Raw genomic sequence first — 20585 nt, 5'->3', positions numbered from 1 at the left:
TCAGATATAACAAACTGTCCCACTAACTTTGCAATATTCGATACCACCATCACAGACTTAGCTCTTTGTAACTTGATTCTGCGCATTCCAATTGGCATGTGACTTCCTCCTATCATCGAAATAACTTTCTCTTACTATTTCCTTTCCTCTCGTGAAATACAGAGACCAATGTTAACTTCTTAGCACGGTGGATAAACTTTACACCCAACGATATACTCCTGATAAAAATCCTGCCTAGGTGGAGAATCGATCCTACGACCTCCCTCGTAAGAATCAAGCACGCTACCTCTTCTCCAGGTACCTCATGTTAAAATTTGCTACCAGTTTGAAGAAACCAATGCACATATAATGTCATATCTATAATTTCATCGTGGCAATTTTCATGAGGAAACGAATTCAGATAAAATCGAGAAACGCTGAAAGGGAAAAATGATGAACATGTCTATTGGCGTTTTGTCATATTTTGTAAATTGTGTAAAAATTCCGTGTTTTGAACAAGCAAACGTTTAGTTAAGAAGTATTTTGTTGTTTGTTTAAAGGAGGAACAGGAGAGCGAAAAGGAGTCATTTAAACCAGACTCCGTTTGACAAGAAACTTCAGCTTTTTTCCAAAGACTGTATGAAAAGAGAGAGGAACGTATGAAATATAAAATATGTGTGAAATTAAAACAATGGAAACCTTGAAAGATAATACTAACGAACTTCAAACTATGAAAAACTCCAAGTCATTTTCGAAATATGAACTTTTATGTTTTTCTTTATTATGAAGTGGAGATATGGGACGAAACGATCCCTCAGAAAGAGAATTATAAGTAAGCTACCTCCAACTTTTTCAATGGTCATAATTACTAATTAGGGTCCGGAAGTTGATGATAAATCAACTTTTTTTCTGACCCTTAAAAACAGTGCTAAACCTGATATCATGTCAGTTTCCCTTCAGTTAGAGCCGGAAAACACTTTCTTTTTTACATTTTTTTTCATTTTCGGCCTTTTTTGGCTTTTAGTTTATTTGTCAGTATTTTTAACAGTTTTTGTTGCATTTTTACTTATTTTTGAGGTTTATTTTTCTCCTCCCCTGTTGTTTCGTGCATTTTAAATGCATTTACTAGTAAAACTTACATATTTAGATGTCTTGACATGGTCCTTTTAGCAAATTCACCATGAATCGAAAATACTGTCAATGGAAAATCATATTATTATTCTTAACTGAAATGTTTGGCAATGGATTAAAATACTTTGTGTGAAGATCTACTTTGAGGTTCTTTTTCTGGACCCTATTATCGCTTTAATCTGTAGTTTTAAAGTAAAATTAGTCTCAATATTAAATGCAATTACACTCTGGTATACGCGAAGCAGAACTGTATTTTCGGATGCTGGCCGACTACAGTATCATAGAAGACCCACTCTGAAAGGAGATGAATTGGTTGATTTGGTGTTTTAAGTCAACGTTATGCATAGTAAGGTTAATCAGGACTGGACCTACAGTTTAAAGTGGAATCCGAACCGAGATAAAATAACGTGAACCATGTGGTGTAGGGGGATCGTTTGCTTATGGAATGGAAGGTCATGGGTTCAAACCTACTTCTTTGCGAAATCTTTTTCGGGAAGTAAACGGCTTTGGACGAGAATGCTTATCTACGTTTCTTGGATATTTCCGTTGATATTTATGCGATTTATGTCCTGCATTTCCGGATGCAGAAAGTTAACATGTAAGTTCTTAATATGTGTTAACTTATAACAGCTGAATGAAAGGAAAAGTATTTCCTAAAATCCTGCCAATCACTGAAAGATTAAAAACATTAGTAGAAGCATTACTTGAGGCATGCACAGAGGCGACGATTATGGAGTGTGGAGGGGCAGATGACCCAGCACTATGCTAAACATTATCTGGAAAGAAACTGTCCTTGCTCTCCCCCTCCCCCCACATTGCCCCATCAGTTTTGAAACCCAATCGCCGCCACTGAGCATGCATCGCATAAATATTTACAGTAATATCATATAATATTATATTACGTTATTAGAACACTTCGTAATCGGTAAATAGAAACGAAAAAATAATAAGGAAAGGGTCGGATTTGAACCTACGATGTTTCGATCTTGACGAAAACAGAAAGAAAAGAAAGTGCTGTTATCTAACCAACTACTCCAGGAGATTGGTAACAGAAAGCTCAGTAAAACACGTTAATCTCAGTTGAAGCAACATTGTGCCGGAGTTTCGAACCATTTTTCGCCAAGAACCAAGGAAAAGACACACTTTGCAGAATCGTTTGGTGTTGTGCAAGGTATCTTTACTAAACATTTCGCATAAAATCATCATAAATTTGCCTTCTTGCATTCAAATGTGACTTCAATTCTTTCCAGGTGGATGAGAATCTGTTCAGTGTTTCACAATGCACAAACATTTTCCTATTTTCAAATTCAGACCTAAGAATCTTGAAATATTTTCAACATTCGTATTTCTACTTAACATTTTTTTGTGTACTCATATATTTTATTACTGCTTTAGGGTATCTTTACTTTATGGAATGTGAAAGAATGACAAAAAATCACGAGCGTTTTCATTCAGGAAGAAGAAATGTTGCAAAGTTGGCTACTCTTAGTTGGCTCTGAAGCGCTATGCTGCCAGATTTACGAATTCCGGACTTTGAAATTTTTCAGGGCGGTCAAATAAGATGTTGAGAAGTGTACTAAATTTTTGGACCCCTTCGAAGTTACACATAAGAGGTGTGGATAAGGTGGGGAAATTTGTCTCGGCTCATATTTGAACATGAAGAGGCTTGAGTCCCCATTGAAAATATTTGGTGAAAAGCTATCATTTTAATTACCACACGTAGGCTTCCCCGATAGCGCAGTGATAGCGTCGTCGCCTTGTACATACAGTAGTGGTTCGGATGCCACTTTAAACTGTAGGTGCAGTCCCGATTAGTTTTACTGTGCATCCAGTGGACTTAAAACACTAACTCAATAAACAATAATTACCACACGTAAAAAGCTACTTTAAGTTAATGAATTACCTAGTTTAATTGTTTATTGTTTAACATTAAGGCATCGATTAGTTGAACAAGCGTGAACGCATGTGCGCAGCCTTAGACGAATCCAATATAGACGAAGCGCGGTCCAGCTGCGATATCATATCTTTGAACGTGCAGGAAGAAATATGGTAAAGGGAGGGGGGAAGGGGGACAGACTGCAAAGACAGGGTGGTACAACGGGAAGTGTAAAGCGATGAAAAAGAAACCAGATCACGCGTTAAAAGGGTATAGATACGCAAATAGCATGGAAACCAGAAACAATTATATATCGAGCAGAAAGGCTTATAATAATATTTTAACGGAAGAAAAGGAGAAATGGGAACAGGGAAATTTTGAAGATATAAAAAAGGCCGTAGCAGAAAAGAATAACACCGCTTTGTGGGGCATATTACGGAAATTACGGGGACAAAAGAGCAAGTGGGCACATATTGAACCTTACATTTCGGAAGCACGCTGTCGTCGGGGGAAGGGGGGCCACCACGCCTAGAAGTTACGCGGGAAATATACTTTTTAGGGGATTTCGTTCCGATTCTCGACGAAGATATAGAGGCCGATGAGATAAAAATAGCGATAAGGAAACTGAAAAAGGGGAAAGCGGCAGGACTTGACTCCATTGGGGCGGAATTTTTCAAAGCCAGCGAAACTGACATTTTTATGGTGGAAGCACAAAGCAAATTAATGGACAAGATTTTTAAAGAGGGGTACTTTCCCAGGACTGTGCAAGCTCCATAATCTGTCCAATTTGTAAAGGGAAAGGGGACAGAAATGACGCAAACAATTTCAGAGGCATTTCTTTATTACCTATATGGAGTAAAATTTATACACACATCTTAAACCGTAGGATCCAGAAATGGACAGAAATATTCGACAAAATCTCACCACTACAAGCGGGCTTCAGGAAAGGGTACAGCACGTTAGACAACATATTCATATTACAAACTCTCGTACAGAGGAAAATAAAACAGAAGCGGGGGAAATTATACGCATGTTTCATTGATTTTGAAAAAGCATTCGACAAAGTTCGTAGGGATATTTTGTGAGGAAAATTGTATGAGAAGGGAATGTCCGCGCGCATGATCAGAGCACTGCAAGCAATATATGCGAGGGTAGAATTCGGAGTAAGATGCGAAGGAAACCAAGTCTCGGCACTGCAGCCTTCGCTCAGGGGACTCAAACAAGGATGCATCCTTTCACCAGTGCTATTTTCACTGTTCGTAGATTGGGTAGCGCATGAAACTAAAATGGACCAGGATTCTATCCCATGTATAGGAGCGCAAAGTATACCAGTCCTTATGTATGCAGACGACATAGTCATCTTGTCCGAGACAATACAGGGGCTTCAAAGGGGCATAGATAGCATATATGAGGGGTGCATCAAATATAAAATGTAGGTAAACATTAAAAAAACAAAAATTATTGCTTTCAAAAATGGCTACATATTTAGCAGACAAGAGACATGAACATACGGGAGAGAGTTAATCGAGCGGGTTAAAAACTTCACATACCTGGGGGCAACACTCTCCATGACAGGGAGTTGGACACAACCACATAAGGGCAAGAAAAACTAAAACAAAATTTGCAATAGAACAAGTCATAAGGACAATAAAGAAGGCACCTCAAATGCCTTTCCCGGTCATTCAAAACCTCTATTCATCAATAGTGTTAGGTACATTAAACTATGGAATAGAACTGTGGGGGTTAATAATTGGCATACAAAAACAGAATTTTATAAGAGAGTAATGGGCGTAAGCAGAGGCACGGCCAACTGTGGGATTCTTAAGGAATTGGGACTGAACAGAGACGCGGTACAAGCACGGATGAGGGTTGTTAAATATTGGATGCGATTATCACAAGAGGGCCAAACTACGCTGAGAAGACAATGTTTGGAAATACAGACAAGAGAGGATAACGTTTACAGCTGGGGTCTGGAAGTGAAAAATCTCTTATACAGGGTGTCATTTTAATGGCGCCCACGGACCACAGATTCGTATAGAGAACATCAAAACAAACAACTTTTCTCAGCAACATTTTTCCCGTTGGTGCATCATTTCGGCGCTACAGCCGTTCAAAAAAGACTGTTTTGCCGCCTGGATGCTGGCAACCCAACACAACATTTGATCGTATCTGTGATGTCATTTCCTGCGACGAAACAGCGCACGGAAGGGTTGCAAGGAACACACAAATTTTGTGAAAATTGACAAACTACCAACCACATGATTAAGTGTAAAACGAAGCGAGAAACGCGTCCATTAGACCGAACATCAAAGCCTAACAGCCGGAAGGCCAGCAGTCATCTCAGGGGAAGGGGAAAGTGAATCAACGTTATGAGAAATGGTAAAAAACGTATTCAGAATTAAGTGTCACTATCGGATTTTGTCTCAGCCTACATGTCAAATATCAACAATAATACATTTTATTGGACTTACAGCTTACATGTGGCTGTTTACGCCCAGTTACATGTCAAATATTTGAAAATCTCGTTGCAAGATTGATATCTACACGTTTGTGTCCAGATGCCTTGTGGTACTTTTTTGCTGATAACGGAAGTATCCGAGGTTCACGTTGTTACATTACGGCTTAAACACGTACAACCACAGTAACAATCTAATTATGAATCAGTAGCGAATATACTGACCTGTTCACAGTTGCAAACTATGACATGTGTATCCGGTGTATAGATAAACACAGTCGTCGGAGAGCTTGTATTACTACTACTTATATGCCTGCATTTTCAACCATTTTTGTCACTTGCCTCATAATGCCCTGAATATAGATTATATTATGTGTTCCTTACCTTTGGAATTTTGAGATCTTTCATTTCTATTTTGTCATCTGTTCAGTGTGTCACTGACAACTAGTATCAGAAGGACGAAGTGGATAGACTAAATTGTAGATGCCAACTTGGTAACTAGATTTGCAAATATTTGACACGTAAGCTGAGACAAAATTCGATATGACCACTTCCACTTGAATTCAGTTTTTTTCTACCAGTTTTCGTGTCGTTTGTTTACTTCCTGTTAGGTTAAAGAACGCGTTTTCTCGTTTTCTTTTACGGTACATAATGTGGCTGATTGTAGCTATGTCATTTTACACAGAATATGAGTGTTCCTGGCAACCCTGGAACGCATCGCTTCAGGACGGGATATGACATCACAAATGCAATCAAATGTTGTGTGTGGTTGCCGGCATTCAGGCGGCAAAATGGGCTTTTTTGAACGACTGTAGCGCCGAAATGATGCACCAACGAGAAAAATGTTACTGAGAAAAGTTGTTTGTTTTGATGTCCTCTATACGTTTCCGTGGTCCGTGGGCGCCATTAAAATGACACCCTGTATAATAGCGGAATGGGTTGGGTATGGGAAGAGGGCATAGACAGACAAGAAATAATAGCAGACTGGTAAAACAAAGACTTCAATCAGGGAACAGCTAAGAGTAAGAGAATAGGGGAAAGCGAAATATATCCAGGTGGTGGGAAAAAATGAAAGAGGCGCGCTGGCATGGTTCAGATTAGGGGGATGGAAACAACAAAGAAAGAGAAACGAAGCAGGGGAAACTATATGTCCTTTGTGCCATGGGGAGGAGACGGACAAACATATCCAACTGAACTGCCCTTCTACACATGACCTAAGGGACAAATGGATGAAAAACTTAACAGGCAGGGAGATGATAGAAGTGCTAGACGACAGAATAAAGATAAAGGAAGCGGGGCAGCAAGTGGGGAAATACCTGGGGGAAGTAAGAGAACGGCGGGGGAAAGCTATTAGAGAAGGCAACGAAATGAGTGTAAGTGTGTGTAAAGCAAAATGTATGCATGTTTTGGTGATAGTGCAGGAAAAGAGAAGTGAGGAGAAAGACTGGAAGAACTTCCGAGGGAGGGGAAGAATGTGTATATAGGGAACAAAGTAAGAGACAGCTTAAACGAAAACTAAATGTAACAAAATAGTGTAGAAAAATAAAAAATATGTAGTGCGTACAGCCTATGGCTCGCACAAAAAAAAAATCTAAATCTAATCTAATCATATTCGTAGAAAATTGGCACACTATACGTTTACGACAAACGGTGTAGCTATGAGGACATGATATGAGGTTTTTTTTTCCTATCGTTGGCGATTTGCGAGCAAATTACATAATTCTGCATTTCGGAGGGCACCCATGGCAATTTCCCCCCCCCCCCCCGGGCTGAGCCAGTACGTTCCTGCTTATTATCGTAGGTATCGTTATATGTTATTGCAAACCAGATGTCGTGCTACCCCCCATACAGCTGGCGTCACATAGGATTTACTGCAGAAATTCAAGTGGGAAGTGTGGTCTCACCCTCCCTATAGCTCCGATTTGGCACCCTGTGACTACCACCTTTTCGGTCCTCTCAAACAAGACCTAGGGGCTCAGCGTTTTGCGTCATATGAGGAAGTGCAGGAAGCAGTCTGAAAGTGGTTCAAAGAAATTGGACGGAATTTTTACGCACAAGGAATCGAAAAACTGGTCACACGATACGAAAAGTGCTTGGAACACCTTGGTGACTATGTCGAAAAAAGTTAAATGTTCATGCGTCTTCGTCCAATATTCTTTTTCTTTCTAATGTGTTTTGTTTTTTACAGGGGTGTGTAACTTACTTTTTGATTCACCCACGTACAAGCCAGTGCCTTCATCGAAACATTTTTCTCAGGTAGCGACAAGGGTTGACGAAATGTTACGAGATGAGTTCCCTTTTCGATGATCGTGGCCAGGGTTGTTAACGATCCAGCAATTTAAATAAATTCAATTCCGGTCCAGGAGAGAAAATCATCAAGCGTAAATGGGTTCTGGACCGTAAAGAGCCTTTTTATCTGTAAAGCATTTCAATCCGGTCCAGGAACCTTTTTGCCGTATCAATTTAAATACGGTCCAGGAACCTTTTTCAATGAAACAATACACAACTTGGACCGAATATAAATTGTGCGAGAAAAAAAGTTCCGGTCCTGCAGCGGAACCCAATAGAACCCTTTAGAATTTATGAGTTCCTGGACCTTGAACAACCCTGATCGTGGCTAAGAATTTTGCAATTTCTCGTAAGCATTTATTTTACTTAAAACTTAAAATGTTTATTTCATCACTTCTTAATCTATTTTTTTCCCATGCAGCTAAATAATCCTGAAAATTAACTACGGCCAGGTTATATTTATGACGTGATTTTTTTTTTCCTGTTCGGTGTTGGTTTGAGCGACACGGCAAGTTAGAAAAGAATGACTTGGTCTAAGAAAGAATCTTTTCTTGAAGTAAGCACGTTATCATATTGTCTAATAATAATAAAAAAACGGTTAAAGTGCTCCCCTGTGCTTTGCACCACGCCATGGAGGCGTATAGGGGGTGTGGAGTTAGGGCTCCACACTTTCTTGATCACGGCCGAAGCTGGCCACCTTTAACCCCAGGAGTTTCCTCCAGGTACCCACTTTATACGACGCTGGGTGGGCGCCGGAGCCGCTTGACAGGTGGAAAAAATTACGGTTCTCCCCCGCCGGGGATCGAACCCGGGTCTCACGGAATATTTAATTAGATGTAACACATTCATGTGTTCAAAAACTTTTTCTTGGTGTGTGTGTGTGTGTGCGTGTGTGTGTGTAAATGGTGAACAACTGCGTCTGCAATTAACAGGTGTCCTGCATTTCAAAATTAATTCACCCCTTATGACGTTGTCAAAACTCAAGCGGCGCTAACGACAACTACAACTGTCAGTTACTTCTGGCATAGAAATGTGTAAACCTCAAGTGTCCGGTACTGTATTCCATTTACACTCTGTCCCAGCTATCTCTGTAGTAGGCGAACGAAAAGAAGTCTCTGCGCAAGTAGTGACACGAGACTGCTCCATCAATAAATACATGAGATGAACGGGATTGCGTGGAGGGAAGAAAGCTACTGCTGTTACCAGTCTTCCCAGTAGTGTGTACTGCTTCGCTCTGTCCACTCGATCTTCCCACACCCTTCTCTGCCGCTATGCACGGCCTTGCTCCAGAGATTTAGGAAGAGGGTATAGTTCATTGTTTTCGCAAAAGTATCTTTCTCTTCTTTCTTTCTCTCTTTCTCTCTTTCTTTCTCTTTTCTTTTTATTTCTTTCTCTCTTTCTTTCTCTTTTCTTTTTATTTCTTTCTCTTTTCTTTCTTTCTCTTTTCTTTCTTTCTCTTTTCTTTCTTTCTTTTTTCTTTCTTTCTTTTTCTTTCTTTCTTTTTCTTTCTTTCTTTCTTTCTTTCTTTCTTTTTTCTTTCTTTTTTCTTTCTTTCTTTCTCTTTCTTTCTCTTTCTTTCTTTCTCTTTCTTTACTCCACTCTAGAAAATGGTGGCGAAGGGACTCGACCCCTGAGGTCTTTGAGGTCCTAACCCCTCAAAAGATCTTTTCCCTTATCTATCATTTCTTCTGACTCCTGTGTCAGTCGTGATATAATCTCAAACATCAAAAAACTTAAATGTGATTTTAGCGTTTTAGATTCGGAAAGTAAATCATGCCAAAATTCGACATTCACAGTTGCGCAAGTTCCAACTGCCCTAATTTATTTGCCACTATTTACGTTTTTTACAAAACGAAGTACTTCGTCTTTTCTTTCGATACAAGACATATGCTGTGTGTACATCATATATTTAAGGATGAGCACAGAAAGTATGTAAACATCGACAGAAAGTATGTAAACACCGTCAACAGTGAAGATTTTTTTTCTTCATAATTCAAATGAATGATCTTGAATATGCAGTTTTTAATATTATTATGAGTTTTTAACTCTAAAAGAGTGCTGCTTCCTTGATGAGGTTTAATGAATGATACTTTTATTTGGCTCACGGTGGTGTACAAATTGATAAGGGAATATGAATATTTGCATTGAATTCATATCTGATTGGGAAAGTTTCAAAACATACAAGGAACGCACAATTTTTGTTAATTCTTCATTAAACGTCCCATCATAAAAACGAGAATTTTCACACAGGTTACTGAAAATTTTTAAAAGGGAAGGAATTTGCGCAAAATGAATGTAAAATCGTTGCCATTACAAAAGAGATCACTTACTGAAGTAAATTTTCGTCTGGTCAATGCAGGAAAAGAGATGCTGAATAGGGTTCAATAGAAATATGCACATCACTTGGAAAACAAATGCTTTTACACAGTGACGTGCGGTGACGTTGACATTTGGGGTAGCAATCAATGGCGTGCTCAAGGGGGGGGGTTGGTGTGGGTCATACCCCTCCCTCCTTTAAAGCCAAGTATTAAAAAAAGAACGTCAAAGACAGGAAAAAATTGCAAAATGATGAATGAGTATTAAAAAAATACACGTAACCCCCACCCCCATTCGAAAATAAAAATAAAAACATTTGATTTGACTACTAAGCCAGAGAACCTGGCTTCGAATCTCTGCTTGGCCATGGGTATTCCTTGTGTGTGTGTCCCTTCATCAATTTTATCGTATCATCTTCGCGATTAGCCAAAAGTGGCGGAAAAGCGAAGTAAAATAAACCAAATCAAGCAATCAATCAATGATTTGATTTCAATTTTGTTACTTAGCGTCGCTTTTTGTCACATTTGGTTAATTGCGAAGATGATACGATAGAAGTTATGAAGGTACAAACACAAAGAACACCCATGCCCAGGTCGCGGTTCGAACCCGAAACCCCTGGTGTCGTAGCGCGCTGTGATAACCACTCCCCCACGGTTGGTTGATGTGGTGTTTTAAGTCCATTTTATGTACAGAAACAAAACTGGTAACAAAACACACTTTTTTGTAGTTTCTTCAATAATATTAATTTGGTTTTTTGAGTTCCGAGATACATTTTTCATTCCAAGTTATTTCATTATTCACTGCAGAGTACAACACATAGGAACAAGAATGCGCGCTCATCACGAGTTCGAATCCTGACCTGAATTGTTCATGTGAGGTCCCTTAATAAATTTCATCATATCATCACTCAATCCTCATTTTCGCCATAACCAAATGTGGCAGAAAAGCGAAGTAAAATAAACCAAACCAACAACAATATGAACGCGCGTTCTCTTGACCAAATAAACACATCCCTATTTATGACTGTTTGAGGCCAAGAGATTAGTATATTTAAATAAAACACTACTAAAACGAGAGTGAGAGAGAGCCTGAGCACATATATTGTACAAATGTGTAAAAGGTTGTGTAAATACAGAGAACATAAGCAGTGCAGAAAATTTTTCCCCGAGTTCTTTAGAGGATTTACAAAGGAATCGAATGGAAACCAATCCCCTATCTGTCCTATCAGAAGGTGCGCTTCACGTCACGGAACTCAATAATTGTTGATCAGAAGATTGGCGAGAATAAATTGTGCCAACATTAATGAACAAAGCAAACATTACAGACTGTGGAGTGAACATTTCCTCTCAGGTAAGTTCATATATCACCTTTCTCTGTGACTTTTCGTAAAAATGGATGAAGCTGGTGTGTTTAATCATGCAAGTAGTGTTTCTTTGTTTTTGTTTGGTAGAAAGGTGCTGGTACTTCCGATAAATTTGACGATAGAATGATAACATTCAACGTTAAATTCACATTGATAATTTTACGTTTGTACTTTATTATTTATATTTCGTTATTTAACACAAACTGTTATTAATTTTTAGCCGATCCATGAGAAGAGGTGCTGGTAGTGGGTTCGGGACACTTGCACGGAATAACAGTTGCACGGAAAGTAAGACGGCGCTGAGGGGGGGGGGGGGTCTGGGATTTTCTGGTTCCAGTGGAAACCATCGTCTTTCTTTTTCAGTTCATTTTTGTTCAAATAGAAACAGTTGATTGTATGTACATTATTTACAAATTTTCATTTTCTAGGCGATTACTCCAATTTCTGAATATATGTAATTGTTTTAAGAAATTTTTTCACACTTCCGTTCTCTTCAAGTTTCCTCAAGGCGTCACTTATAATCTTATTAGTCCTAATTGCAGATTGATTTCTTCTTTTGCCGTCCTGATCGAGAGTTATCCTATCGTAAGTGTGGCCATGGTATTCAGCGTCTTCTCGGAGTGTGTTCACTAACTTCCCAGATCAGCATGGATGCAGAAGAGTTGTCCGAACTCCGAACTGCTTACTGCAACTTTTGAATGTTCCATTAACAAACAAAGACGACGATAAAGCATCCCTTCCTTTGGCGCTAGCAAACACAAGTACTCTGTCCTGAGGTCCACGTTGGTCATCGTCAGCATTGCCAACTCCTCAGCTACGAAAAGTGCTGTTCGAACTGTGAAATTATGCTAGAACGCCACCCAATTGTGCTAGGGCATTATTAGTAATATTAACAATATATTTCATTACTATTTCCAGATGTTATATTGTATCCCACCCTAAGATCTATTTATTTTAAGTCGCTTCTTTTGCCTTAGGGTCTCTGGGAGTAAGTACGACAATGAGGGTGACTATAATTCACAAATGTCTTTCATACACTACTGCATTTTTTGCGTTATATGGAAGGACCTATTAACCCATTTCCATCTCCACACACTTTTGTGCTAGTTTTTTACAACTTTCAAATGCTCATGCAATGCATTTCTGTGTAAACTAACAACATTTCCGAATAAAAAAAAGGAAAGGAAAAAAAGGTACCAAACGAACAAATAAAAACCGCCTCTTTCCCACTCCTTTCTATATTTCTGAGCATACGACTCCCATTTCTGGATTAAATCCCCACGGTATTTTTATCTTCTTTTCAGTTACTTCCAAATATATTTTACAACAAAAATAATAATAATAATAATAAAAAGCAGGGGAAAATACTCACAGATACACTCAAACACACACTCAAAAATACACAAAGACGCACGCACGAGAAATTAAAATCATACACTTGAACAACGCTTTTTTCGCCGCGGGAGACTGCTTCTGAAATGGTAGATGCCGACCGAACCGAACCAAACCTAACACAAGCTGAAGACAAAGATGGGCAAAATTTACCGACAAAGGAGGGCGGCACATGAGCTTTATTTGTCAATCCAACTCTCTATTAAACATCCCTCGCGAAAATACAGGCACCACAAATGGCTGACCCCTTGTGTCGGTGCTGGGAATGGACAAACTCTTTGATTTATGGCAGGAAGATGAGGAAGAGATTAAAGGCGTTGGTGGGGGATGGGATTCCTGGGCCGGTTTACTCTTTTTGTTGGAAACATGTCCACTCCTGAAATAGAGATGTGCAGTTACTTTTATTTTTACTTCTTCAGAGCACTTTCCTTTGAGTTCAATATCTACCGACGGTTGCAGAATATGCTAGATTTGGCTGTTATGCCAGACACAGGATGCTAGGTGCCACAGATGGTTAAATAATGCTAGGTTTAGTAATATTATGCTAGGGTTGGCATCGCTGGTCATCGTGAAGAAGAAAATTTAGTGTTGGGCAGGTTCTATAGACTCTATAGAAAAAGGCGGGTAACCGGATCGGAGGCGGGGGGGCAATTTTAATGATTTTTTTATCCCTGAAAAAGCGACTGTTATATATCCATCGGTACGGCTGCGGGTGGCTGCTACGAAACTGACATGGCAGCAATACACTTCCACCTCGCAACTTTAAACGGCTGTACACTCATAAATATTTGTTTACCCCTCCAGAATATTGTTTTTCACAATTTGCAACACAGAATCTTGGTAAAAAAAATAAATAATAATAATTCCCTAGCGAAATCGAGGGTGGAAGATTTCACGATGGGCCAGTCCAACTTCTTCTGAATAGATTTTGGAGATTGAGTTTCCAAGGTTTCTGGCGAAGAACGAGTTTATTTTGCACTTCCGTGCAAGCCTCATCGTCGCAAATTAAACGGTCATGGACATTCACCTCTCCGTGCAACAGTCACTAAATTCACCTCCGTGCAAATGTAACTACGGGCAAGTGTCACAAACTCGCCGGTAGTAGGCTTTGCTTACTGTCAGAAAAAAAGCAGTGCTTGATTAAAACATATTAATGATACATCAAAGTATCCCAAATTGATTTGGTTTATTTTACTTCGCTTTTCTGCCAGTTTTGGATAATCGTGAAGACGAGGCTGAGTGATGATATGATGAAATTGATTAAGAGAAACTCGCAAAGAAAACTCATGGCCAGTGTAGGATTCGAACCCGGGACCCCTGGCATCGTAGCGCGCAGTGTTAACCACTCCGCCACGGAGACCAGCATATCCAAAATTGTTAAAGCAAGGAGTGAAATTACTGTTTTTGAGCCCCTCAACATTTTAAGTTAGCGCTTGAACAAACCTTAAAGGGAAACAGATACGATAATGGCAGAGCCTTGAAAATATTAGTAAATCTGTACTGGATCTAAATATTTAAAGCAGAATCCGAACCACTAATAAATACGAAAACTAATTGATTCCAGGTAGCTGGGTCAAGTAATTAAACACACGTGAACTAGAGTTGGCCAAAGGTTTAGGCCCATTTTCATTTCGTTATCAGGGGCGGCGCCAGAAATTTTCGACCGGGTGGGCAGAAGTTGTATATTGATAGATTAGGGTGGGCAGATATAAATTGATTGATTACAGGAAGGCAGCATAGGCGGAGTTGTGGAGGGGCCAGGGGGGGCTGCCTCCCCCAACTTAAAGAAGACTAAAACAATAACACATGATTAAGTTCAGTTACTACAATTTTGTTATGAAGCCATACAGCAAATCTTGACGTTTGGCATGATGGCATGTGCGGTAATTGCGCCGCACTAGCGGGTCTTAGACGATTTGATTGATGTGTACAGTTTGAAGAAAGAAAAACTTAAAATGACTTTGTGTTGAGTCAACAGTTACTGCTGAGGCATCGAAAGAACTTTTCAATTTATTTTTTCTAAAATATCTGAAGCTTACTATTGTACCGTAACTTTTTTAAAGTAATATGAGTATTGTATCAATAAAAAAATAATGAAATGCAAAATGCAATAATCGTACTGTTTTGCTTCTTTTAAAATTGACAACCAATATACTAATTAATATTTGTTTACTTAAGCGAGGAAATGTAACATTTTAAAATCTAAAAGGCCTAAAACTCATTGTTTTTAAGTTGTTTTTTTTTTTTAATTTCCGGGGGAAGGCCTCCAGACCCCTTATAAACTAGGGGATATTCAATAACCCTCAGGTAAATAATATGCTTCTCCCAGAATTCCCCCCCCCCCCAAAGCAAAAGCTCAAACTCCGCCCATGGAAGGCAGGTATAAATGTAAGGCCATATATACTATATATATATAGGTATATATGCATGTAAGACACATATATGTACTAGTACGACATACATGCATATGTATCCCCTTCTCTCTTACACTCCCGATTTTCCTTCACTTCTTTTCCCTTCCCTTTTCATCTTTTCTGTTTTACTCCCTAATGGCTTCTTATATCTTTCTTTCTCAGCTTGTTACCTCTTTCTTCCTTTCACTTTCTCTCCTTCCATTCTTCAAATGTTTCTCTTAACTGACATCCACACACAAATCACATGTATGTGTGTGTGTGTTTGGTGTCTTCCCTCTTTCTCTTCTAATCTATTCTCGCATCTTGTTCCACTTCTTTGTCTCCGATGGACACAATTATTTCAAAGAAGTGTTTGTGTTTGCGCAGCCATATATTCTAATCCCATTCTTTCCTTCATGTCAGTGTAGTGAAATAAATGTGAATTGGTTGCGTAACATTTTGTCCTTCAAGTGCAAAAATACAAGGCACATACCTACTCCACTTTATATATTAGGCGACAGTGATAGAAATTGTGATGGTAGACAAAGGTGAAGGATTAAATTACTTTTTTGTAATTTAAATGCATGTTCCTGATCATATTATTTTCATCATATGAGTTTTTAACTGAAACTTGGGGGTTAATGATCACTTTTCTTGGCTTACAAGGTTATTACAACTGATAAATGTATCTGAATATTTGAAGGTAGGGCAATCGGGTGCCGGGGGCAAGGACAGTTTACTTTTTTGGTAGAAAAGTCTTAGCATTAAGAGGGCATAGTGCGGGTGCAACAATTGTCAAATAGTGGCGGGGGAACTCCTCCCTCCTCCAAATCGCGGCCACTGGATATTTGGATTAAAATTAATGTCTTGTTGGGAACGTAAACACACACGGAAAAACCAATTCTTTGTTTATTCTGCATAAAGTATTCCCAGGCTTATGAAAGGCTATTTTGACAAAATATCGTCCAAAAGTAATAATCAAGTAACATTGAAAAATCTGTTAGCTAAGTTGTAATTTGTTTTCTGAAGTAAGTTTTTGTTACTCATGCGGGAGAAGTAACACACGTATGGTTAGATGAATACATGAACTGAGGTAACAAATAGTTTACATTTTGTAGAATGTGATTTTGGACGAATTCATCGAATTTGATCCCCATACCCGGTAATTCACCTCTTTTTCACAGACGACTTGTGTTGTATGGCGTGATCTTTCCGAAAGCGCTCAAATGTCAACCTCTATCCTGCGTAGTATACCCTGGAAACTTTAATCTTGCAGGCGAACGAGTCTCTGGCGCCTGGAACCACAGTCAAAATAATAATTTGTGGGGGGTTGTATTTTCAATGTCTGCGTGTATTTGTCCCCCCTCCCCTTCGTCACTTTCACCTATTCACAATTGAACCTCATCGTCGCCATTAGCCAAATTAGCAGAAAAATGACTTCACATAGGACAAATCAGTCGAATCAGCAACAACTTACTCTTCCGAAAGAGGAGTTTCATTAGTTCATACCCCTTCGAAAGTTGAGGTTGTAGTTTCAATTTCACATTGTTTCATTCTTGGATCAAGATTGCTAACTCCGTGAACAATAACGTTGTTTCCGAAAGTTTCAAATATTCGTTTCTGGCAATACACTCTCTTAAAAGAACGCATCTTTTATGGTGATAATATAACACGTTCCCTGTGAGTTATTTCTGTATATTTTTTCCCCAATGGCATAACGTTGTCAACTTATAATGAAGAGGTTCTGGCTTCTACTGCCCCCTACCCTGGTGGAAGCACAATGAACACTGGTTCGGACTCCACTTTCAACTGTAGGTTCAGTCCCGATTAGCCTATCTGAGCATAAAAGTGGATTTAAAAACAAACAAACAAAATTTTCTAATGGATACTTCGTGACACCTTTTTTCTTTACTTCGTCTGCATCTACAGATTCTGCTGACCTTTTCGGCTGAACCTCTGATGCTTCTACAGTTTAACCCATTCTCATCCTGATTGATTAGTTCTCTGATGCCCTCAAACAAAGCTTTCCTTCCAACCCCTTCTTCTTTTTAATTCTACGTAAGTTAATCACAACAAAAATTGCATGATTATGTAACTGATATTCAAAATTTATGTGTGGAACTAGGATTTCTATATAGAATTAGCCACCCATTATCAATTCAATAATTCTGTTGCTTTTTCAAAACCCACATAACTGTTACATCAACATTAATATACCTTCGTATTGTAGTGGTTATTGTGATTGCTTCTTATTAGTATTTATTAGTAGAACGCATACAAAGTTGTTATTTTGTATACCATGTAAATATTTGAAAATGACAGGTATGTAAAATATAAATATAAAAATTGTAATGAAATAAAGAAAGACACTTCTGGAATTTCAATGTAGACCTAGTTAAAAAGTCGAAATAATTTATTGTGTTGCTGGAGGAAGCAACCCTAAGGTTTTTATTTGTTTATTTAGAGATTATTTTAATCATACGCAGGCCGGGATTTATATATGTGAAGACCTGGAGCTTACAACACCAAGACCCCAGCCCAATCCCCTCCACAGTTTCACTTATAACTTTTCATGAAGGCCCGGAGCTGCAGCCCTCAAGCTCACCCTAAACCCTGATCTCATTTTGACCATACCCTGCATAATCTTACGCCTCCTAAGCCCACTAGCTGCTTCTAATCATAGAAGTATTCAGTTGGTCACAGTTTTCATGTTTCAAGATCTCTAGTAATTCCTTTTGCTTTCTAATGACAAAGTTAAATGAGCTTTTTATGGGATGATGATATGTGAACATTTCTAGTATAGATAATATTCATTAGTAAAATATACATGTAATGAACACCAGAATACACTTATTTATTGCAACATTCACATATCTCTAAGTATATGTATTTAGTGAATTTGATTGGGTGGGCAATAGGGTGGGCACAGGAATTTTTGGGTGGGCGCTTGCCCACCCGTGCCCACCCCTGTCCCTGTAATCGTTATCGTCCAGTTCATATGGATCTACACCGCAAAACTTCCGCCTTTTCTCCATATCTTTTTGTGTCGACTGCGCAAAGAGCTTGAACACGAAAAATTACCGCCATTTTCAGATGGCACAACATTGTCATTAATTGTATGCAATGTTACCGAGATTTTACACAGTACTAACAACAAACGTACAGTTGGCGCAGGTATAACGAACGCTACGTGCAAAGAGAATGGATCCCATTCTCCTACGTGGTGGGTATTTCCTTGCAGACAACAAACATGGCGGCGGTGCGAATTCTGACGTCACATGAAACCCACCTATAGGAGATCGACTGGACGATCTGAAAGCACAGGCTTTCAGTTTAGGGGGCAAGGGAGGTAGAGGCAGAAATTCTCCCTTTTCCTTCGGGCGGCCGTTTCTATATACCTGGAACTGGTGAGGCGGAGGAAGAGCGAGCTAGGCCATCTTTGCCAGCGGATCTCACAGAGTGACGAGAAGCGCGTGGAAAAAAATGTTGCATATGAACTGTGGCTTTAACAAGACAATAAATATTGTGGTTTGAAAATAATTAGAGATGTGTGATTGATTGATCTATCTCTACTAGACTAGCTGCTCCTTAGCGCACGTCACTGCTTTTACATACCAGGGTGGCGACAGACCTGGAAAACCGGGAAAAGTCAGGGAATTTGAGGTGTCAAAAAAAGTCATGGAAATGTCAGGGATTATCGTCTTCATTGACTTCGAACACTCTTTTGACACAAATTGTTATAACTCGGGCACTATGGGAGCAATCTACTTCGGATAAGTTTTGTTTTTCAGCTAAAACATCAGCGCATGCAACCGTGTACAATTTAGAACACCGGACCGAGGATGGGGGCTTGGGGGGTGGGGGGCACGTCCCCCGAATTTCAATGGAAAAAACATATACATCTGTAGTTTGCCCCTCTTCTCCGGCTATTTTGGGGAGAAGACGCAAACTTTAGTATTCTTTTCAAAGAAAGGACATTTATCAAGAGAATGAAACATGTTTCATGTTCTTGAGTGCCATACAAGTTGAATAATAAGCCAAAATGTGATTATTTTTTTTAACAGAAAATAGGTAATTTGCATTTTTGGAGGAAAATTGTTATAACTCGGGCAGAATGGGAGCAATCTACTTCGGATAAGTTTTGTTTTGCAGCTAAAACATCATAGCATACAGCCGTGTACAATTCAGAACGCCGAACCGAGGAAGGGAGTTTGGGGGCGCGACCCCCGAATTTCAATGAAAAAACCATAAAAAAATCTGGAGTTTGCCCCCTCTTCTCCCGCTATTTGGGAAGAAAGTGCGAACTTTAGTATCATTTTTATAGAATGGACAATTCTGAAGAGAATGAAACATGTTTCATGTTCTTGGGTGTCATACAAGTTGAATAATAAGCCAAAATGTGATTTCTTTCTTTTTTTTTACGAAAAATAGGTAATTAGCATTTTTGGAGGAAAATTGTTATAACTCGGTCACTATTGGAGCAATCTACTTAGGATAAGTTTTGTTTTTCAGCTAAAACATCATAGCATGCAACCGTGTACAATTAAAATCGCCGAACCGAGGAAGGGGGTTTGGGGGCGTGAACATCGAATTTCAATGGAAAAAGAACAAAAATCTGGAGTTTGCCCCTCCCCTTTCTCTCGCTATTTTCGGAAGAAGGCGCAAACCTTAATATTTTCTTCAAAGAATGGACGATTCCAAGAAGATTGAAACTTGTTTCATGTTCCTGGGTGCCATACAAGTTGAATAATGAGCCAAAATGTGAAACTATTCAGAAATGTGTCATGGATATGTTGCGGAAGGGGGGGGGGGGGAGGTTGGTCATCAATATGAATTTACCTAGGCTTGCTCCAGACCTGTGTCAGAGTTTCAACCCGAACACAAGAGTATGAGGGTCCAAAATGCACATTCATTTCGTAATCTGCACCATGATACCATATGGTTTCATCGGGCCAGAACGACCTTACTCTGATGATACCATATAATATCATCGGGGGAGTAAAGGTTAAGCATCTAAATATTTCGTGGAAAATGCATTGAATTATCATTTTTTCTTGTCCGTATGGGAGTAGTAAGGGGACGGAACTGTCAACAGATGGAGGGGATGGGAGCGGGTGGCGCCGTCAGATAGTTGTCGGACGTCGTAGTAAGGCATTTTGTTGGGCAAACTGAAGGAACATGGAAACAAATAGGTTCCATTGAAACATACGATTTTTGTCGAATATCGGCACCCGACAAAGTATCTCACTACAACATGTGACAGAAATTGCATGCGTGGGACTCTTTATGATTTTTGTTCGATGTCTTCGGACTGCAACATCCAACAAAAATCGTATGCATAAACAAGAAGAGCTTTAGACTGCAAATATGCTGCTGGAATCTTGTTACTCT

Source organism: Lepisma saccharinum, chromosome 2, assembly GCF_977018435.1.
Source record: "Lepisma saccharinum chromosome 2, izLepSacc3.1, whole genome shotgun sequence".
Lineage (NCBI taxonomy): Eukaryota > Metazoa > Arthropoda > Insecta > Zygentoma > Lepismatidae > Lepisma > Lepisma saccharinum.
This window is presented reverse-complemented; position numbering follows the sequence as displayed.